We start from the raw sequence: 21,162 nt of genomic DNA, 5'->3' as shown, positions 1-21,162 counted from the left end.
ATCTTCTCTTTTTCCCCAATTTTGTTTTCCTTTTGTTTTCAAACCTATATATTGATTGATCTTACAATATATTTAGTTAATTTATTCAACTCAGTGTGGAAGTCATCATTTGCAATCATATTTATTTTGTAAAATGTTAAGTTATAATGGGATAACATATTTGTTGTACTATGATAACCTATTGGTTGTGATCTACAGATAATGTTTTTTCTTCCTTTGGGGATTGAAATTCTCCTAGCAGCTAACACCAATAATGGATTCATCAAAAGATACACTACCACATCGGTTGGTTCATGTGCCATTAAGGAATGCTCCATTGAGTGACTGTAAAGGTTTTGTGGAGACATTGAGAACTAGATTAAGCTTGAGGAAACTATGAGTGGAAATTTAGGAACATGCTGGAGTTAATAATTAATGTGAAAGCTAAAATGTTTCTATAAATACATGATAAATATATTATGTGACTAGAAATTGGCTATTAAATTGCAACTAATGCATCTTAGTGATGCCAGCATAGTTGCTATGATAATATTTTTGTACACTTTTCTACTCACACAATCTCCTTGATTTTCATTTGGTTTCTTTTCTTTGTAGGGTGGGGTTCAAATCTCTATGTTATAAGAGGCATTGATATAGGTCGTGAAAAGGTAACTGTATATATAGCAAAGCCAAAACTTAAACACTTCTCAAATACAATTGTTCTAACAGTAGTAGAAGCCATGTATCTTGAACCAATATCTAGGATATGTAGTCAACAAGTCAAGTACATTTGCCAAAAAATTTAGGATATATATTGATTTCTCCTTTATGTTGCTATATTATTGCTTGTCTCTAGTCTTTGGAATTGTGTCGCAAGCCTTAATTCATAACATTTCTTGATGGTGATATTTTGCATTCAAAGATTGATTTGAAGTCAAATCTAATTGCTTTGCAGGGAATTTTAGATGAGGTTTTTGATTTCTCACATGGTAAGCAATTGTGGGAGCTCTACAAGGAGAAGTATGAACCTTTGTGGCTGAATGGTGGTAGTCATTGCAATTTGGAGATTTATCAAGAATATATAAGGCATCTAAAAAGGTTTATTTCAATAGCGAGAAAGGGGTCATTGCCAAGAAATGGTTCAAGAAGGAGCATTGAGTACTCTGACCCATCAAGAAAGAACACTGACTAGCCAAAGAAGTCAAGGATAAGTGTGGATAGATCAGAGATTTCATTAAGTAGCATTGATCATCTAGAGAAATCAAGAACTAGCACTAATCAACAGGATAATAGAACTAAAAAATCAAGGAGTAGGATAGCTCGATGTGAGAAGTCATGAAAAAACATTGATCATGGTGATAAGTCTAGAAAAAGTACTGATCACTTTGAGAAAGAAAGAAAGAGTCTTGATTGCATAGTCAAAGTAAGAACAAGTTAGAAGGGGGAGAATTACATGCCATGAGCTTGTGAAGTTATTTGGCTTTAGTCAAGAGAAATATCAACCCATACATTTCTGTGTCAACTCTCAACTCACTCACTAATTCATCTATTTCAGCTACATAACAAAAGAACATGGATTAGCACATCGAGGATCTGAACGAGAGTGCCTTAAGTAAAAATTACATATTTTGGACTATGGTAATAGTAAATGAATTCAAGTATCATAGTCTATCTAGTGAATATTGAAGCATGAGAACTGGAGTTCATGAATTGTGTTACATATCATCCTTCACCAAGTGACTATTGGGGCACTGCAATGATCACTTATTATGAAATAAGGTTTTATTAAGTACTCTTCTAATATTTAGTTTATTTGGTATTCTACTGACTTCTTATGGCTAAGCATTGTAGATGTAAAGATGGTTGTATGTCAGCATGTGCTTTAAAAATCATTTGAGTTATTTGTTTTCTATAACAAATTACTAAAAGAGTAATCATTTTGTGATTTTTTCTATCAAATGGTCATTCCTATGCTTGGTGTGCAGTAAGTCACAATGCTTGATGCTATTTGAATTAGAGTAAGGAATAATTTTGAAATGATTAGTCTTTACTTGCTTTGGTTTTAGTGTGTTCATTTCTATTTATTATTTGCATTTGAAATTTCCTAGAATTTACTTTGTAAAATAAGATTTCCATTTTTTAAGTTTTCAATGACAAAAAAAATAAAAAAAAGAAGTAGCTCAACTCCAACTACTTAGGGAATTGGACCATTTAGAGAGATTGTGTGTTGTCATAACTTATTGGATCTCATTATACACTTTAGATTTTATTCCCTCCTAGTTTTATGTTTCTATATTGTTGACATTGAAATCATTAATCTTTCCATCCTTGCACTACTTGTGGTGTTATACCATAGATGTCCACAAATTGATATGCAAGAAATTGACCATCAATTTTTAGTAGGCAGTTCTCTACTTCATACAATTGCTCTTGAGAGAGAGTAGGAAAGAGATTTCTACATAAAATATCTACATTTTATTTTAAGATTAGTTACATTTAACATGAAGTGGCTTAGATTTTTATTTATTTAATAAATAGACATTGAAGAAACAATCTCAGAAATTATTGTTATAGATATTTGATATAACATGCAAGAACATAATTTTGGATATGAAAATTGCTACAATAAACCATTTTTATTAAACAAAAACATTTTTGAATATTTAATCCTCAACTATAAGCAAACTAAATGAAATTGATGCTTTGAAGGAAAAAATATAGATTTATGTTTATTACATCTAATATAATTGATCAAGAGGTTTCATGAAGTATTTCTTATTTGAATCTGAATTCAACAAAGAAATGTACTTAAGGGTAGTAGAATCATTTACTCATCCATTAGTTGGAGAAGTGAAGTGAAAGAGTTTAGTGCTCTATAATTATAAATGCATATATTATGAAAGTCAAAGTACATGAGCTATTCTATATTTCTATAAATAATTCAAAAATGTATACAATGATGTCACTGAATAGATAATTATCTCCACTACATTTTGTTCTGTAAGCACTATAGTGTAAATGGTCTAAAATATGGGTGGTATGGGTCTCTATCAAAAACACAAGTTGCCTAGTGTAGTGTTTCACTAGACCTAAAAATTATGTTACCCTTGATTCTTCCACTTGTAGGATCGAACCAATCGATTTAAGAATTTGAGAAACAAAAGGTAAAACTCCAGTTGAAGCCCTTTGAGTTTGACCCAGCTAGGAGAGAAATGGGCTAGAAATTGTTCAACTATATCATATGTCGGATCAATGTTTGGGAGGAAGTTACAAAAATGAGCAATGTCTAATAGTTGTTAATCTACAATCTATAATGATTCATGCCTTTCATCATCCTCCCTCTTGACTAAATTGGAAATAGTTGCAATGCTTTTACCTAGATTTTTATAGTACTTCTTAGCATGTTCCCTGGTGAAATGTGGAAGCTATAGTAGTATAGAATCACAATCTTAGAGACATTTTGTAGCCATTTAGCTTAGTTCTAGTTCTCACTGATCTATTGCTATGTTTCCAACTATGACCTGCCTTGAGAATTGAGCTTGCAACAATGCATTTGTCTTTATATGTGGATCAATATATTTTCGTTTTTCGATAGAATTTTTTTATGACTTATCAAATTTCTTATTGTTTCTTCTTCACTTGGTCATTTGGAAGCTGCAAAGACTCTAAGGCAGAAGAAAGAATTTCAAGAAGCCAATTTACATTTGTCCTTGTAGTCAAGGATGAGATGAAGAGTTCAATGGTAGTATAGCTAATATTAATAAGATGTTATCATCTCTAGGCTTAAATGAGAAAGATGCATATCATATTCTATGACAATAGATTTTCTTGATGCCTAATCACTCAATATGTTATCTACAATCTCAGAAAGGTGATCTAAAAATGCCCATGACTGACGCCATGAAGATTATAGTAATTTGGAATCTATGTGAATCTTTGATAGAAGAATGTCCAATTAAGATAGTCTACAACATCATGCTTTCTTTCAATAGTGCCTTAAAAATTTGAGCGTTGATAGATGTTGGGTGGATATGAAGGGATTGTTGATGAAAGCTTTTTTCTCTTTTCTATTCCATTTTCTCTTTTCCAAAATTTTAAAGGTTATTCAATTCTCCAATATCCTTTGACCTTAATATTAAATTTGTTTTAAATGTGGTAGAACTAGAGTACTTCTAAAATAATTATCATCCCAAATGTTTAGGTTAGACTATGGAAGTCCTTGTCATGACGATTGATCTTATTTAATGTCTTTTGGCTAGTTTCTTGCATCTTAACATCCTTATCACCATCACTTGATACACTTAGTTACAAGGAGATGGGGACCATTCACTCTCATGGCTGATTCTAGCTTTTCCATGGAAGAACTAAATTACTCAACCATTCAAATGATCTATATCAATATTAAATTTAGAAAAGATGACTGCAATGTTAGGTCATTATAATGGTTCATAAATTTTCTTGAGGACTAATCATCACTGAACCCAAAAGAAATTTCAAATTAGCTTTCTTGGAATTGAATATTTATTTATGCCATTTTCTCTAGATTTGAATAAGTTTTGGTCGACCTATTGATGTTAATGAATTGTCTATGATCTAATAAGCTTTGATATCTTGTTGTGCTTCTTTGGTTCATTTTATCTTCATAATATGCTTGGTTCACTAATTTATAACTCATAAATTTGCATGCCATTGAAAATCATCTGGATATAAATTAATGACATTCTAATGCTAGCGCAAATACATTCAATCATGGCATAGGAAGTTGCAATATTAAGTTCTATTAATGATTATAAATTATATCATTTAAGATGTTGTGATATTTTATTATGTTAAGTTTGTTATTTTAAAGCATAGAGTTGCTATAAGGTGCACTCTAGAAATCTTTTGCATAGTCACTTTTCTCACATTATTTATTCACAATTTGTATAATGGGGGAAAAAAATTCAATATGTAGATTACCAAATTTTTAATATCAAAAGCTAATATAATTTTAATTTGACCCCACACTTATCTGATTATTGATAGGTCAACATTGGGGCAAATAATAACAAAATAATTAATAATTTTATGATGAAGTTCAACTGGTCTATACGTGTCAATTTGAGAGCATAAGCTTGTGAAAGGTGTTTGAGAAATATACTATCAAGGGGTGATGGTTATGACCTAAGTGATTATGAATGCAACTATAACACGTGTAATTGAATCTAAGAAAAACTAATTAAATGCAGTAATCAAAAACATAAATAACTCAACAAAACTAATCTATAATAAAAGTAACTACAACTCTTAATTAATTATCATCTCATAATCCAATTCATATAAAATATTATTATATAATCAAATACAAATATTGAATACATAAACTAATATACTATGATTAAATATATACTATGTAATGCTAAGACAATTAAAATACAAATAGAAACTAACTTAAATGCACTTCATATAGAAATAAAATGAGATCATTAGGTAACTTTGGAGTGGGCCCTTCCTCCTCAGCCACCTAGTGATGAAACCAAGTAGTAGTCTTAAGTCCCCGTAATCATGCAAATATAAACTTTATATTTCCAAATGATAATAATCTATTACAATGCTGTGTGTTTTGTAAAACCTATACTCTCTCCTCTTTCTCATGCGGCTTATATAGACATAGCATTATATTGGCTTTTACATAAAAAATTTATTTAAGAAATCTACTGTTGTAGAGAATAGGGATATAATTTCAACAAAATACTCTATTCCTCATATTTAATTAAGTTGTGTTTTTATTTTGACCCATAACCAATAAGAAACTTGGTTGTAATAGAATATATAGAAGAATAAGTTTTTTCTAGCATGTATCCACATAGTTTTCTGTAGGTATAGGTTGAATATATATGGTGTAGAACATAAATATATTCTATGCCAAGAATAGGCAATTAGAACAATATTTTCCTCATTTGTTGCTAATTCATGGTCTAGAAGATTCTAGTCCATGTGATATAGTATGATATTGGGTCACGTGAATACCAACAAATGAAAACTAGAGGTCATTATGTAGTTAGAGAATGCAACTTGCACAAGTTTGCATTGTCCATAATGAGTATGAGAAGAGAAACCAATGTGGGTAAAATATTGCAAAAAGAACCAAAGGAGGGTGACCAATTGTGTTTAGTCAGCAACCATGCCATAATATTCATCTCCTAATAAAGAGATGTAAGCTGTGATTATGCAATGCATATCAAAGGGATAGACTGATGATGCCCATGCCAACTTCTCCATGTGGCACATAGATACACTCCTAGTTTGGAAAGAGTTATGATACATAATTGAAGATTTGGTTTTCCAAATGTGATAGGAAGTTTTGTTCCACAAATAAACATGTTTTTATAATAAACATTAATAAAAAGAAATCAATGATTAATTTTCCATATTTTAATCCCAAAACAACATTAAATACTACTTATTTATATTAAACCATATGCATTGTAAAAAGTGAGTAGGAAAGTGCATGAAATGGATTAAAATAGAGCATTAAATAGGTTATAATTGGCTCTCATCATTATCATCTACAAAAAAAAACTAAGTATCATTGTAAAGGCATATGTTAGGGCTAATGATTCTTCTTTGTCACAATAGTTTCAAATAGTCTATAATACTTTGAGAGTCATTTTCACATTGATGCAAGTATCAGATTGGTTGTTACTCTTCAAGGAGATGAAGAATATGCATACTTTGATCTTATCAAGCATGTGGAAGGAGATTCCATTAGTTTCATTATTTCTGCTAGGAATGCAACAACTGCAACTTTATGCTAATATTGAACATATCATGGAAGGTGACACATATTAGTGATGCAATCCTACAAATGATACTAACTAGGTATGTTACAAGTATAGTGGATATTTGATATTCTCAATGATTTAGGTTATTGATTCAGTTATAAATTATTTAGATACTTTAGAATGATGAAAATCACTTTTAGTACCATTACCTTGTAGATAACTTAATGATAGTCCTAGAAAAAGTGATTGAAACTAAGAAGAAATATGATTCCTAAAGTGTTAGTATATATGTTGTTCTAGCTTGTTCTCTCCAAAGAAATAAAATAAATTGAATGTTTTTTGATAAAGTAGAAATTATTTCAATATCCATTGGAGTTACAAAGCTTAATTTTTTTGATAAAGTAGAAGTACAAGTTAAAATTGTGATAAAATAGGAGTTTTATTTATTTTCATCTCTTTTCACTTTGCCTTGTCTTTAATTCTCCATATAATATGCATCTAAATATGAACTTGAAAAGGGAAATATAACATATATTCTATCTTGGATTAGCCTCTTATATGTTTTGGTGTTGTAGCTAATCTTGGATAATCCTCTTATATATTCTATCTTGGATTAGCCTCTTAAATCTAAGACATGTAATAGGTGTGAAATTATGGTTTGGTAGCTTTATTGAGATGCAATTGAGACTTTTCAATTTTTTTAATATCATTTGTTCTTTTAACAATAATTAGTTATTGTTCTTCACTATGTAACAACATGTAGATGCATCCACTATGTGGAAACAATTCATCACCCTAGAAGGAAGAAAGTAGTAATCTCATCCTTACATAAAATGCTCTCAATTTTTGGACAATTTAAATTGTCTTGAGCTCTACTAATATCAAATATCTAACTATTTGCGTTATTGTTGTTTACTGCAATTTTTTTTTCTACTTCATAGTTAACTTGGAAACATCTTTTGTGATTTTTGCTATTTTTATTATTATTTATGTTCAGGCATTCAAGGCAAAATGAGAGATTACCAGTTAACCCAATTGAACTAGCTCATCCAATTGTATGAAAATGGGATAAATGGAATACTTGTAGATGAAATGGTAGCAAAAATTTTCTAAACTTATTATATTATTCGAATATAGTTTGTTTCTATAAAGGACTTTATGTAAATGCATTAAACATTTGTCTTTCTTCTTTATTTCATAGGGGCTCAGAAAAACCTTGCAAACAATCTCCTTACTTGGATATTTACATGAATTTTGAGGAATATCAGGCCCACACATGGTTGTGGCACCCAAATCAACCCTTGGTAATTGGATGAATGAGATTTGACAATTTTGTCCAATTTTACAGGCAATAAAGCTTTTTAGAAGCCAAGAAGAAAGGGTTTGTATTTACTGATGACTATAATTACCCAGATTTAACCTATTTCCTTTTTAAAGGATTGTTAATTAGTTGTTGATGATTTTTGGCCTTCTTAAATTATGCAAGCAAATATCCATGAAAGTATGTTGGTACCTAGGAAATTTGATGTGTGTGTCACTAGTTTTGAGATGGAAATTAAAGAAAAAAATCACTTAAACAATTCAATTGATGATACATTATTAGTGACGAGGCACATCAAATTAAGAATGAAAATTCACTTCTTGAAAAAACAATGAGAATCTACAACACCAATTATAGGCTTCTTATAACTGGGACACTTTTTCAAGTATGATGCATCTCTAGTCTTTCAAAGACTTATATTATGTTCCTATGACATTTTTATGCTAACAAGTAACTTGACTCTATGGACATTGGTCCAATATGAATGAGTCTTATAGCTAGTATGAGCAACCTTTTTATGTGTTAACTATTATTTAAATGGTCTATTTTCTTGTGCTTGCAAAAAAATCTCCATGAACTTTGGTCATCACTAAATTTCCTACTCCCATAAATTTTTAGCTTTTCTTAGACTTTTGATGAATGGTTCCAAATATCTGGTGAAATTGATCAACAAGAAGTTGTCCAATAGCTTCACAAGGTACTTTATTCAAATTTCTTTTGTTATCTACTCTTTTTTGGTAATTTGTATGCATTAAACATGGGTCTTCTTGGAAAAAAATTATTTCACTTGAAGGTTCTTCAATCATTTCTACCATGGAGGCTTAAATATGATGTTGAGAAGGGTTTGCCCCCTAAAAAGGAAACAATATTGAAAGTAGGGATGTCAAAATTGCAAAAATAGTTTTATCGAGCCCTTCTTCAAAAGGACTTGGAGATTGTCAATGCTGGAGGATAGTGTAAGTGCCTAATAAATATAGTTATGCAACTGAGAAAATATTGTAACCATCCATATATTTTTCAAGGTGCTGAGCTAGGACCACAATATACCACTAGAGACCATTTAATCACAAATGCAGGTAAGTGTTGGTTTGCAATATCATTGTGGGTTCTATTTGATACTATCTTGGGTTTTGCCACACTTTTAGGTTTAATATGTTACTTTTGCTAATTATATCATCTTGGATTTTGCCATTTTCCAAGAAAAATGGTTCTTTTAGACAGGATTCTTCCAAAGCTGAAGGATCATGATTCTCGAGTTCTCATTTTTTCTTAGGCAAGTTGTAGTTTAATGAAATTGTTTGAGTAGTATTCTTAATTATGCAAGAGCCTGCTTGAATATTTCTTGTCTTCTATAGATGACTAGGCTATTGGAAATTGTAGAGGATTATTATATGTATCGAGGATATCAGTATTGCTGAATTGACAAAAATAAAAATGGAAAGGAGTGTGATGCTTCAATAGATTCTTTCAACCAAGAGGGTAGTGACAAATTTATTTTCTTGCTATCTACTAGAGGGGGAGGTTTGGGCATTAACCTTGCTACTGCAAGTGTTTTCATTCTAGATGATAGTGACTAGTATGCACATGTTATATGAGAAATATTATATTAGGTGTGAACATTGCTACAAGAGTATTTATAATATAAAATTTTTAGGGTTATAGGAATCCTCAAGTAGATCTACAAGTGCAAGATTGTGCACATATGATTGGCCAGAATAAAGGAGTTCAACTATTCCAATTTTGTACAGAGGTTTGCCTTTTTACTTGAGATGAATTTTTTTTTTCAAAGTTTTTTTTTTCATTTTTAAGATATACACTTGTTTATGATTGAAGTATACTATAGAGAAGAAGGTGATAGAGAGAGCTTATGAGAAACTTGCACTAGATGATTTAGTCATACAACAAGTACATTTGGTAGATTAGAAAGGTAATATATCATTTAGGCTTTTCAGTTAATGGTAGTGATTACATGTGATGCTAGGATGGAGGTAGGAACTATGTTTTGACTTACTAACTCTTTCTTGAGGCTTCTTCCAAGCCTACCTAGCATTACATATGCTATCCCTTCATATTCTCCAAGGCTAGAGACAAAGTGAATGGCATGTTCCTTGTGCCAATCTCACCTATCCCAATTGTCTCTACCTATACCTTCACAAACCACACAATAACATCTTACCTCACCACACAACACCTCAATCATCTTTCACCTCTGAGATATTTACCAACACCATAGTTCAAACTACTTCCTATTAGTGATCAAACAATATCCAAGACTCTTTTTTACATTCCAAATGATATATCAGCATTTTGAAATTTGTATAGACCTCCAAACAGTCATAAATAACTTTTGAAATATATAATATTTTTGTAATCCCTTTAGTTAAAAATTGCATAATTTGGTTCTAAATAACATATCCAAAAATTGATAGAATCCAACATCTCAATAAAAATATATGGTCCATGTACCAAGACTATAATGTTTATGATAGAACTTACAAACCTTGTTATAATGCAGGTTCATTTGTTGCATAAGGTAACTACCTCCCAATCTTCAATACCTCAAATACTCCAATATTTATAAAAATTTCTTAATACCTCATGGATGTAATCCAACCCTCAAAAATATATATAAACCATGACCACCTCTATCATGAGTTGCTAGTCTATTGACTCGCGATTATTGCATGCAACAATAAATTAGTTTGTTGATTCTAAGTTCATGCTGCTTTTGGGGAATATGATTATGATGTGTATTCATGAGAGGATAATATGAATAACATAAAACCCTTAACAATATTCCTTTCTTCCATGTATTGAGATCATGTACTCACTATATCACTTTATTCTAAAAATATATAGAATTTGTTGTCCAAACTACAAGCTAGTAAGTTTTTCATATTAGTCCAAGGTCTCAATATAACATTAAATCTCAATAACCAAACTATAATCAATTACCAAACATATAAGAAACTTTAGAATCACCATGAAATTGATACAAAGGAAGCTAATCAAACTGAAATCCGAATACCAATTATATCAACAATAACATACAATCACATACACAAAAACCCTTTGAATATATTCTACATATATTCTCCTCTTCACTCTATACCTCTCTAAATATGATATTAAATTTCTTTATATAATAACATGAATCTTTACCTTCCTAAGAATTTTGAACAATATGAATGCTTGTTCACCTTCTACACTTTGTCAATTTTACACAAATTGCTGATTGCACTTTTTAGCAATTTTACATCTTTTCCATATTTTGAATTTTAAGTTCTAATATACTTTCCTATGTACCTTAAAAGGTTTATCATCATCCTATAACATCTCAATACTATCATATATTCTATTTATGCCTTTTCATGGAATTTTCCACTTTTTATTCACTATGACTCATAATACTTAAAACATGAAATGGTCAACATGACCTTAATTTGAACACCTAATAATATGAAATGAAATGACTAAATGCATATGATAACATGACATAAAAACCTACTACTCATGACTCATAATTCCATGGGAGATGGTCAAAATTTCCTACACCATAATCCCCTTGTTGAAAAAATTCAAGTCCCTTGGGTTTACTGTTGGGACTTTGTCTGGTGTTGATGCTGCCTCCTTGTTCACTTGCTTGCCACCTTGTCTAATCATTGCCCATTTATTTTTTCATCTTCACCTTTTTCAAAATGATAAAAAACTCTTTTATCTTTCTTAGAGGTCTAATTGTGATCTTCCATCCTTGAACTCTTTTTTGGATTACATTAATGATCAACATTATGCCAATGTCTGGTGCCTATGATACCTTGGCTCCACATGAATCAATCTTCTTCATTTTCACCCAAGGTTTTCCTTTCCTTGGTGACACAAATACAATATATTGATTACTCATCATCCACATTATCAACAATGGTGGCTTCTCCCAATTCATCATTGGTTTCTTCTTGTTTTCCTACACTTCTATTACTATCCAAAAATAATATATTGTGTCTTCATAAGAAGAGTCTATACCTATACCATTTGATGTCTTATTATAATCAATCACCATCTTCATGCTATTCTAAATTCCATCTTGCATGGAAGTTAGCTCTGAAACTTCATGATTCTAATTGCATCCTATCTTAATCCAACCTTGCTTGCCAATACCAGAAAAATATTTAGCCTCTCCAATGGCTCTGTCCATATTCTATACACAAATTGAGGTCTCTCCTACATCTTTTACTAATTCCATCTTCAAATGGCTTTCCTCTTTACTATTGTAATAAACATCTTCTATCATAGTTTTGACTATCTGCTCCATGATTCCTTCATGCTACAAGGAGCTTGCTACCACGTTATGTTTCAACTACTCTTGTTTATCTTCGTTACTCTTGCTGTCCTCTATCTCAAATATTAGTCCTTCCCTTGGTTTTGTGACTTGGTCTAATACAATGATCAATTATTCTCTATTTTCTTAATCCTTTGTATCAACATGTTCCTCAGTCTGTTAATCCTCTTGAATGTAAACTTTCTTCTCAGCTTTTGCCTACTGCATTGTTAACACTTCTAGTCTCCTTCCTCTTTCTTCATTCTTTGCTAGTGAATCCTTGAGATTTCTTATTTCCTTTAACATTATCTCTTCCTCTTCTTTTTTTTTTCTTTTTCTCCTTTCGTCTTCCCTTTATCTTCTCAATGTCTCCCTATAGTGTACCCATGTCTTCCATATTTCTTCTTATTGTGGTATCATCCTTATCAAAAGACACCACAAAACTTCCTGCCAATTGAGTTACCAATCCCATAAATAAACACAAATTTCATTCTTAATTGAAAAAAAATCTTGCTCACTTCTTTCAAATTTCTACAACCAACAATCAAACTTCTGCCCATAACAATCAAAATTCTATAATCAACGCAACTGTGCTCTCCAATATGGTGTAATCCTGCTTTGATACCAAGTATGATGCAAGGATGGAGCTAGAAACTATGTTTTGACTTACTAACTCTTTATTGAGGCTTCTTCCAAGCCTACCTAGAATAACATATGCTATCCCTTCAGATTCTCCAAGGTTAGAGACAAGGTGAATGGCTTATTCCTTGTGCTAATCTCACCTATCCCAATTGTCTCTATCTATACCTTCACAAAACCACACAAAAACCTCTCATCTCCCCATACAACACCTCCATAATATTTCACCTCTATGATATTTACCAAAACCATAGTTCAAACTACTTCCTATTAGTGATCAAACAATATCCAAGACTATTTTTTACATTCCAAATGATATTTATCAGCATTTTGGAAATCTTATAGACCTCCAAATAGTTGTACATAAATTTTGAAATATTTAATATTTTCAGAATCCCTTTAGTGAAAACTTTCATAATTTGATTCTAAATAACATATCAAAAATTTGAAAAAATCAAATGGTTCAATAAAATGATATGGTCCAAGTGCCAAGATTGTAATTTTTATGATAGAACTTACAAACCTTGTTATAATGCAGGTTCATTTGTTGCATAAGGTGACTACCTCTCAATCTTCAATACCTCAACTACTCCACTCTTTGGAAATTTTTCTTTATACCTCATGGATGTAATCCAACCCTCAAACATATATATAAACCATGACCACCTCCGTCACGAGCTTCCAGTTTGTTGACTCATGATTATTGCATGCAACAATAGATTAGTTTGTTGATTCTAGGTTTGTGCTGCTGTTTGGGAATATGCTTGTGATGTGTATTCATGAGAGGATAATATGAATAACATAAAACCCTTAATAATATTCCTTTCTTCCATGTATTGAGATCATGTACTCACTATATCACTTTACTCTAAAAATATATAGAATTTGCTATCCAAACAACAAGCTAGTAAATTTTTCATATTAATCCAAGGTCTCAATATAACATTAAATATCAATAGCCAAACTATACTCCATTACCACACATATAAGAAGCTTTAGAATCACCATGGACTTGATATAGAGGAAGGTAATTAGACTGAAATCCAAAGACCAATTACATCAGCAATATGGCACAAATTGAATGATTTGGTATACAATCACATACACAAAAACCCTTTGAATCTCTTTCTTCTCCATATATTCTCCTCTTCACTCTATATATCTCTTGATATGAGTTACATTTATTTATAGAATAACATTACTTTTTACCTTCTTGAGAGGTTCAAACACCATGAATGACTACTCACCTTCTACACTTTGTCAATTTTACACCTTTTCCATATTTTGCATTTTAAGTTCTAATATAATTTTCTAGGTACCTTAAAAGGTTTATCATCATCTTATATCATCTTAATACAATCATATATTCCATTTATGCCTTTGCATGGCATTTTCCACCTTTTATTCATTATGACTCATAATACTTAAAACATGAAATTGGTCAACGAGACCTTAATTTGAACACCTAATAATATGAAATGAAATGACTAAATCTAATAAAATGACATAAAAACCTACTACTCATGACCCATAATTCCATGGGAGATGGTCAGGGTGCCCTGCACCAACATGCTAGTTCATTTTTTTTTTTATGAATCAAGGTATAGCCCTGCTGCTTATTAAAGTTAATGCCCAATTTAAACCTATTTTCTTTTTAAAGGATTGTTAATCAGTTGCTAATATTTTTGGCCTTCTTAAATTATTCAGGGAGACATCCATGAAAATATGTTGGTACTAGGGAAATTTTATGTGCGTGTCAGTAGTTTTGAGATGACAATTAAATAAAAAACAACACTTCAATGATTCAGTTGGCAACACAATATTATTGATGAGGCACATTGAATTAAGAATGAAAATTCACTTCTTGGAAAAACAATGAGAATCTATAGCACCAATTATAGACTTCTTATAACTGGGACATCTTTTTAAGTATAATGCATCTCTAATCTTTCCAAGGATTATATTATGTTCCTATGACATTTTATGTTGACATATAACTTGACTCTGAAGACGTTGGTCCAATAAGAATGAGTCTTATAGCTAGTATGAACAACCTTGTTATGTGTTAACTATTATTTAAATGGTCTATTTTCTTGTGCTTACAGAACAATATCTATGAATTTTGGTCATTACTAAATTTCTTACTCCTAGAAATTTTTAACTTTGCTGAGACTTTTGATGAATGGTTCCAAATATCTAGTGAAAATGATCAACAAGAAGTTGTCCAATAGCTTCACAAGGTACATTAGTCAAATTTCTTTTGTTATCTATTTTTTTTTGGAAATTTGTATGCATTAAACATGGGTCTCCTTGGCCAAAATTTGTTTCACTTTAAGGTTCTTCAATTGTTTCTATTGTGGAGGCTTAAATTTGATGTTGAGAAGGGTTTACCCCCTAAAAAGGAAACAATATTAAAAGTAGGGATGTCAAAATTACAAAAATAGTTTTATTGAGCCCTTCTTCAAAAGGAATTGGAGATTATCAATGTTGGAGGAGAGTGTAAGAGCCTACTAAATATAGCTATGCAATTGAGAAAATGTTATAACCATCCATATCTTTTCCAACGTGTTGAGCTAGTACCACCTTATACCATTGGTGCCTCCCTTGTAAAGGCAAGACATGCAAGTTGGTAGGAGAGAGACCAATAAACTAAACTTCTACTTAAGTAAAATAAATCATACATAGAAAAAGCATCCTTAGTGGTGTTGATGATCATGACTTTAGTTTTATCTAGGTTGGTCATAGGTTGGTGAAGATTATGTAACTCAAAAAGTGCATCAAATTGTCTTTGCAAACTATTAATAGAATTAGATAGGAGGAATACATTATGCACAAAGAGTAAATAATGATCACAAAATGATAAAGAAGCCAACCTTCATTTGTAGGGGGACCTTGTCTAAGAAAATTCTCATAATAATCAATATAGATACCAAAGAGTGTTGGTGGGAGAGGGAAACCCTAATTAAATTCAATTTAGTCTAGATAAACTCAAAGAGGTAACAATGATTAAGAAAACACCAAATAACTTCTGTTTAGAGCTGAATGTTGGTGCTAATAAGAGTATTAGAAAACCCTACGTTTCATAGTTGCTGGGACAAAAGATATCATGGGATTAAGTAAATGGCTTTCTTTAATTCCATAAAGCAATATGAAACTTTATAGGATCAATGCGACTTCTCAATGAAAGAAAACTTGACAATGTAATATATTGGCTATACTGGATAGATTTAATTATCTATACACAGATACCAAAAGGTATGTTGAAACACAATGAATAAAATACCCAATTCCTTAAGAAGAGATATGTTTCCCCTCCAAGAAGAGGATTTTGGGCAATTGTGTGATTGTCTTCCAATGGTATTTCTCTGATCATGTTCAAATTAGGGCCATCACATTTGAGGTAAGCTAGATTAAGATCTATTAGCCTTTAAAATATCAAATTGATTGGATGTTTACTTGTTTCCCCCATTTCAAGAAATATAGGTCCATAACCATTTCAGATGCTATATTAAGAATTAAATGAAACAAATAATAATTTACTATGTATTCTTTAAAGGGTGCTAGCTCAATGGAAGAGCACTTCCCTTACAAGTAGTAGGATGGTGGTTCAATTCTATCATGCTCTATTATGACCAAATACACTACCAAATATGTGACTTAATATGCTAACGAATATGTTACTAAATATGTGATGACATATACTATTAAATATGCTACTAAATACACTACCAAATATGTGACTAAATTTGCTATTGAAAATGCTACTAAATATGTGATCAAATATACTATTAAAATACTACTAAATACACTACCAAATAAGTGAGTAAATATACTAAATATGTGATTAACTATGCTACTAAATGTACCACTAAATATGTGACTAAATTAATGATCAAAATTAGGGATCAAATTAGTGACTAAAATTATTTAGTAGCATTATAAATGACTGGATATTAACTACTATTAGTCACATGATCGATTTTAGTCACATATTTCTATTTTTGTACTAGTGATTGCAACCTTAATTGGATACACTTTATTACTGCAGTAGTTAAGATTTGTGGGTGTCATCCCCACCCTAGTTTTACCTTCTCATTGGAGGATTTTTGGGTAATCATATTTGGTGTTATATATGTGTGATTACTTATGTGTTTACATGGTTTAGATGTATATGCTTTACATGTTATTCCAGTTTACTCATTGAATGTATGAGATGGATGTATGGTGAAAGTTTTATGGATCCAATTTTAAACTATTGATCCCCCCCCCCCTAGAAGTTTACCTTTCCTACTATAATTCCAGCAATTGATATTAGAGCTTTGTCCTCTAAAAGAGAAGCTTTTCATCTTTGAGGAAAGATCTTGAAAGAGAAGTCTACAAGTTGAGAACTAGGAGATTTAAATACATCTCATTCTACATCAATTGAATCAAGCAAGAGAAGACCTAAATAATTCTTTGAAGACAAGGTAACAAATTGCTATTGCAAAGAATGAGACATAATAAAAAGAGATAGACACTACTAAGCTATTTGTAGATGGAGACTCCAATGAATTTGATGCAATAGTTGCAAATCTAATGGAAAAGAATAGAGCCCAAGCTGAGGAAATAAGAAATCTCAAGTTGGAGCAAGAATCACAAGCTATACTGCTATGTGAAGTGATTGAATAGAAGAAGAATGCTATAGAATAAAAAGCCATGATTGAAGAAGACAAAATATTTTTGACTAATACATTGGAAGAGAAGTCAATAGAGCTGACCAAGATTTCCAACATGCAATTGGATACTCTAAGTCAAATGATGAATGCCAACTATGAATTAAATGTCAAAGACATTGAGATAACAATATTGAAATTACAAAATGAGAAATTGCAGAGTGAGCTAAAGAGGGAAAAGAAATTTGATGAAATTTTCAACAAACTAAATGAATCCATCAAATACTTTGAGCAACTATTGAGATCCCCTAGATCTAACAATGATACATCTGGACTGGGATACATAAGCACTAAAGAAGGAGAATCATCCAAAAGTGTAGAAAAAAGGAAAAACAAAGGTAAGAACTCTAAACCCACTTGTCATAATTGTGGTAAGAAAGGACATACTACTAATGTGTGCAGGAGCAAGACTATAAATCATAATGTCAAGCCTAAGAGCATGGTTCACTACCCTAAGTGCAACAAGAAAGGTCATCATGCACATGAATATAGAACCAAGACCATGCATACACAAATATTTGAAGGATATTATTAAAACTATCAAAAGTATGGACATAGAGCTCTTGAATGTAGATCCAAACCCATATGATCATAAAATAGGCAAAAAAAGGTAAGGAACAATGGAAACTCTTATAACTAGGATTATAATACAAGATATAGCTATCATTATTGTCAAGAATATGGACATGTTCCTGAGAATCGTATTAGGACACACTTTAGAGGTAACTACCACTAATATAGTAGGGGTCAATTTGTGACACCAATTTGTGACAGCGGGCAAATGTTATATTTTTTTGTTTTTTTTTTTCAATTATATCCCGATGACATCGCAATTGTGACATTAGGCAACATAGGTGTCACAATTGCGACATTGTCGGGCTATAATTGAAAAAAAAATATTTAGAACGCAGGTTTTGTTTGGCGGCATACAATATATGCCATTTCAAACATTTTTGCCTGTCACATTTTTGTTGGTGCAGAGCCGATGTGGAGGAGTGCATGCATATCTTAGCCTCATCAAGGTGTGGAGTAATTATGGTAGATCTTATCTATTGAGGCATGGGCAAGGGGATTGGTCGAATGCTTTGAGAATTTGGATTTTGATTAGTACCCTCCAGTACTAGATGCAAAACCCTCCAGTACCAACTACGAAACCAACATACATTTCTTCCTCCAAAATCTTGGACATACATTAACCACGTTCTAGGGAAAGCCTAGGTTTTTTACTGTATAAAGTAGCTGGTTGAAGGAAGGGTGATTAGTAGGAAGAAGGGTCTCACTGCCAATGTCTGGTATTTACATATCTCCATTTTTTAAAAATGTTAATTGTTATGTATACAAGAATGTAGGGTTGTAGTTTTTTTAATCAGTTATATGTTAGTTTGAGATATTGTTATTATTTTCTCCATAAGTTTTCCTATGTTAAGAACTATTCATTCTATATGTTATCTATAAAAAGAATTGAATCATGTATATAAGAATGTTTTCTTCCCATCTTGTTCTTCATTATCCTTAATGTGTGATGGTATTGTCCTTTTCTATTTACCATTTCATGTGTTCTATTTTATTCCTTAGGAACTCCAATCCATGCTGATCCCTCTGTATTTCTTTTCAGGATACTCCTGTGATGGTTATACTTCATATCCACCAATGTATTGTTTTCTTCTAATTCATAACCCAATACTCACAATAATCTCGAATCAATGGAATTGTGGGTTTGTTCAAATTTGTGATAGGAAATATTGCAATATTTAGAAGAAATTGTTCTTTCACTAAAGAGAAGGCACAGGAAATGAAAGTTACTCTAATACCATGATAATAATATGAATAAATTGATAATAACAAATTATTAATCTGAAGGCTGATACTTATATTTCTATTGTTGCCTGTTATATATATTTTCTAAGTTAGCCCTCATACTAATATATATACTAAAAGCCACTTAAAAGTCATACTTTATTAGTAATTACCATTCATACAAATGGTGATCATTCATAATGAAAATTAATTATAATTATGTTTATAACTTTATATATATGTATGTATGTATGTATGTTTATTATTTCCAAATATATTAAATATACAAATATATATACAAAATCATATCCATTCCAAATAATAACCAATATAGTTCATATAGAATTCAAGATTAATTCTATATTAATCCATTACTAATCTGACTGAAGCTATAACATTGACAGCAATATCATAGATTCATGAATTCAAATACAATTGGCCACAAACAATACAGGCTTATAGAACATACAGATATATACTTATGCTCCACGATATAATGGCCCACCTAGGGCAAGACATGAAAAATAGCAAACTGCATTTTTTCAACCCAAAAAAGATATAATACACTATACATTTAATTCCCTCAAAAGGCTGTGAAGCACTGTGGGAGTTCAAGAAAATGGCATGTTTATTCAACAAACCTTGGTTCTGGCAGTGAATAGGCCAATGTTTTTGGAATTTTATTACACTATGCCAAACTATTCACAAAGATCTACCAAAACACATAGAGCAAGGAATCAAAGAAAACTAACTAAGAATAACAAGAAAATTTGAATTTCAATTCATATTAAGGTAGTTTCTCGAGTTGCAAGCCAGACTATGACAAAATTGTAGTGTAAATGCTATTGCTTGCTATTAAGGTTTGAGAAAAACCTCAACCAACACATACACTAGGCCTTGGATGACCTTATATATCTCCATATGCCATGTTCCAACTATTGGAACTAACCCATAACCACCTTTGGAGATTTTGTAAAATCTTGCCCAAATGTTGTAGTTAAAATGACAACTTTACAACTTTTCAGCATCTTGATTCCTATCAACCTACCATCACCTCAAATTGATGCAGAATGCCTTCCTCAGCTACATGAACCATGTCTCCATCCTTTTCAAACAATTACAAACTTTTTAGGGTCATTTGGCATGATCTCATTTTGCCAAACTTGGCAATTTCTTGTCACCTATTGGCAACTTTTTCCCAAACACACACAAACTACCCTAACACACCACTTAGACCCTCTTGGAGTCTTTATTCATCAATGACCTAGCTTGGATCACAAAGACACACAAACTACCCTAACACACCACTTAGACCCTCTTGGAGTATTTATTCATCAATGACCAAACTAGGATAATTTAGAAGCTAAAATATCTTGGGGTTTTAGCCCAAACCCTAGGTCTTCCTACACCACAGTGCTAGGAACATGTCAAATAGGTCTACATGAGAAAACCAGCCAATTCAAAATAATGTTGAAAGAAACATAGAACTAGAATGGAAGGGAACAAACTCAAAACAAATGTTTTTGGTTGATTCAAGATTGCCAAGAACCACTTATGCTCCTACATCACCTTTATAAACTTCTAAATTTGGCATGAGCTTTAATGGACATCCACTCATTGAAATTCCCATTTGGC

The 21,162-nt window shown here is 31.4% G+C and overlaps 1 pseudogene; it reads left to right on the top strand.

The window, feature by feature from the left end:
- Positions 1-253: 253 nt before the first annotated feature.
- On the top strand, positions 254-9,987 carry LOC149571675 (putative chromatin-remodeling complex ATPase chain; annotated as a pseudogene).
- Positions 9,988-21,162: the final 11,175 nt, after the last annotated feature.

This window comes from Cupressus sempervirens, chromosome 2 (assembly GCF_028749045.1).
Source record: "Cupressus sempervirens isolate cs-2001-9-10 chromosome 2, ASM2874904v1, whole genome shotgun sequence".
NCBI classification, from domain to species: domain Eukaryota; kingdom Viridiplantae; phylum Streptophyta; class Pinopsida; order Cupressales; family Cupressaceae; genus Cupressus; species Cupressus sempervirens.
This window is presented reverse-complemented; position numbering and strand designations above follow the sequence as displayed.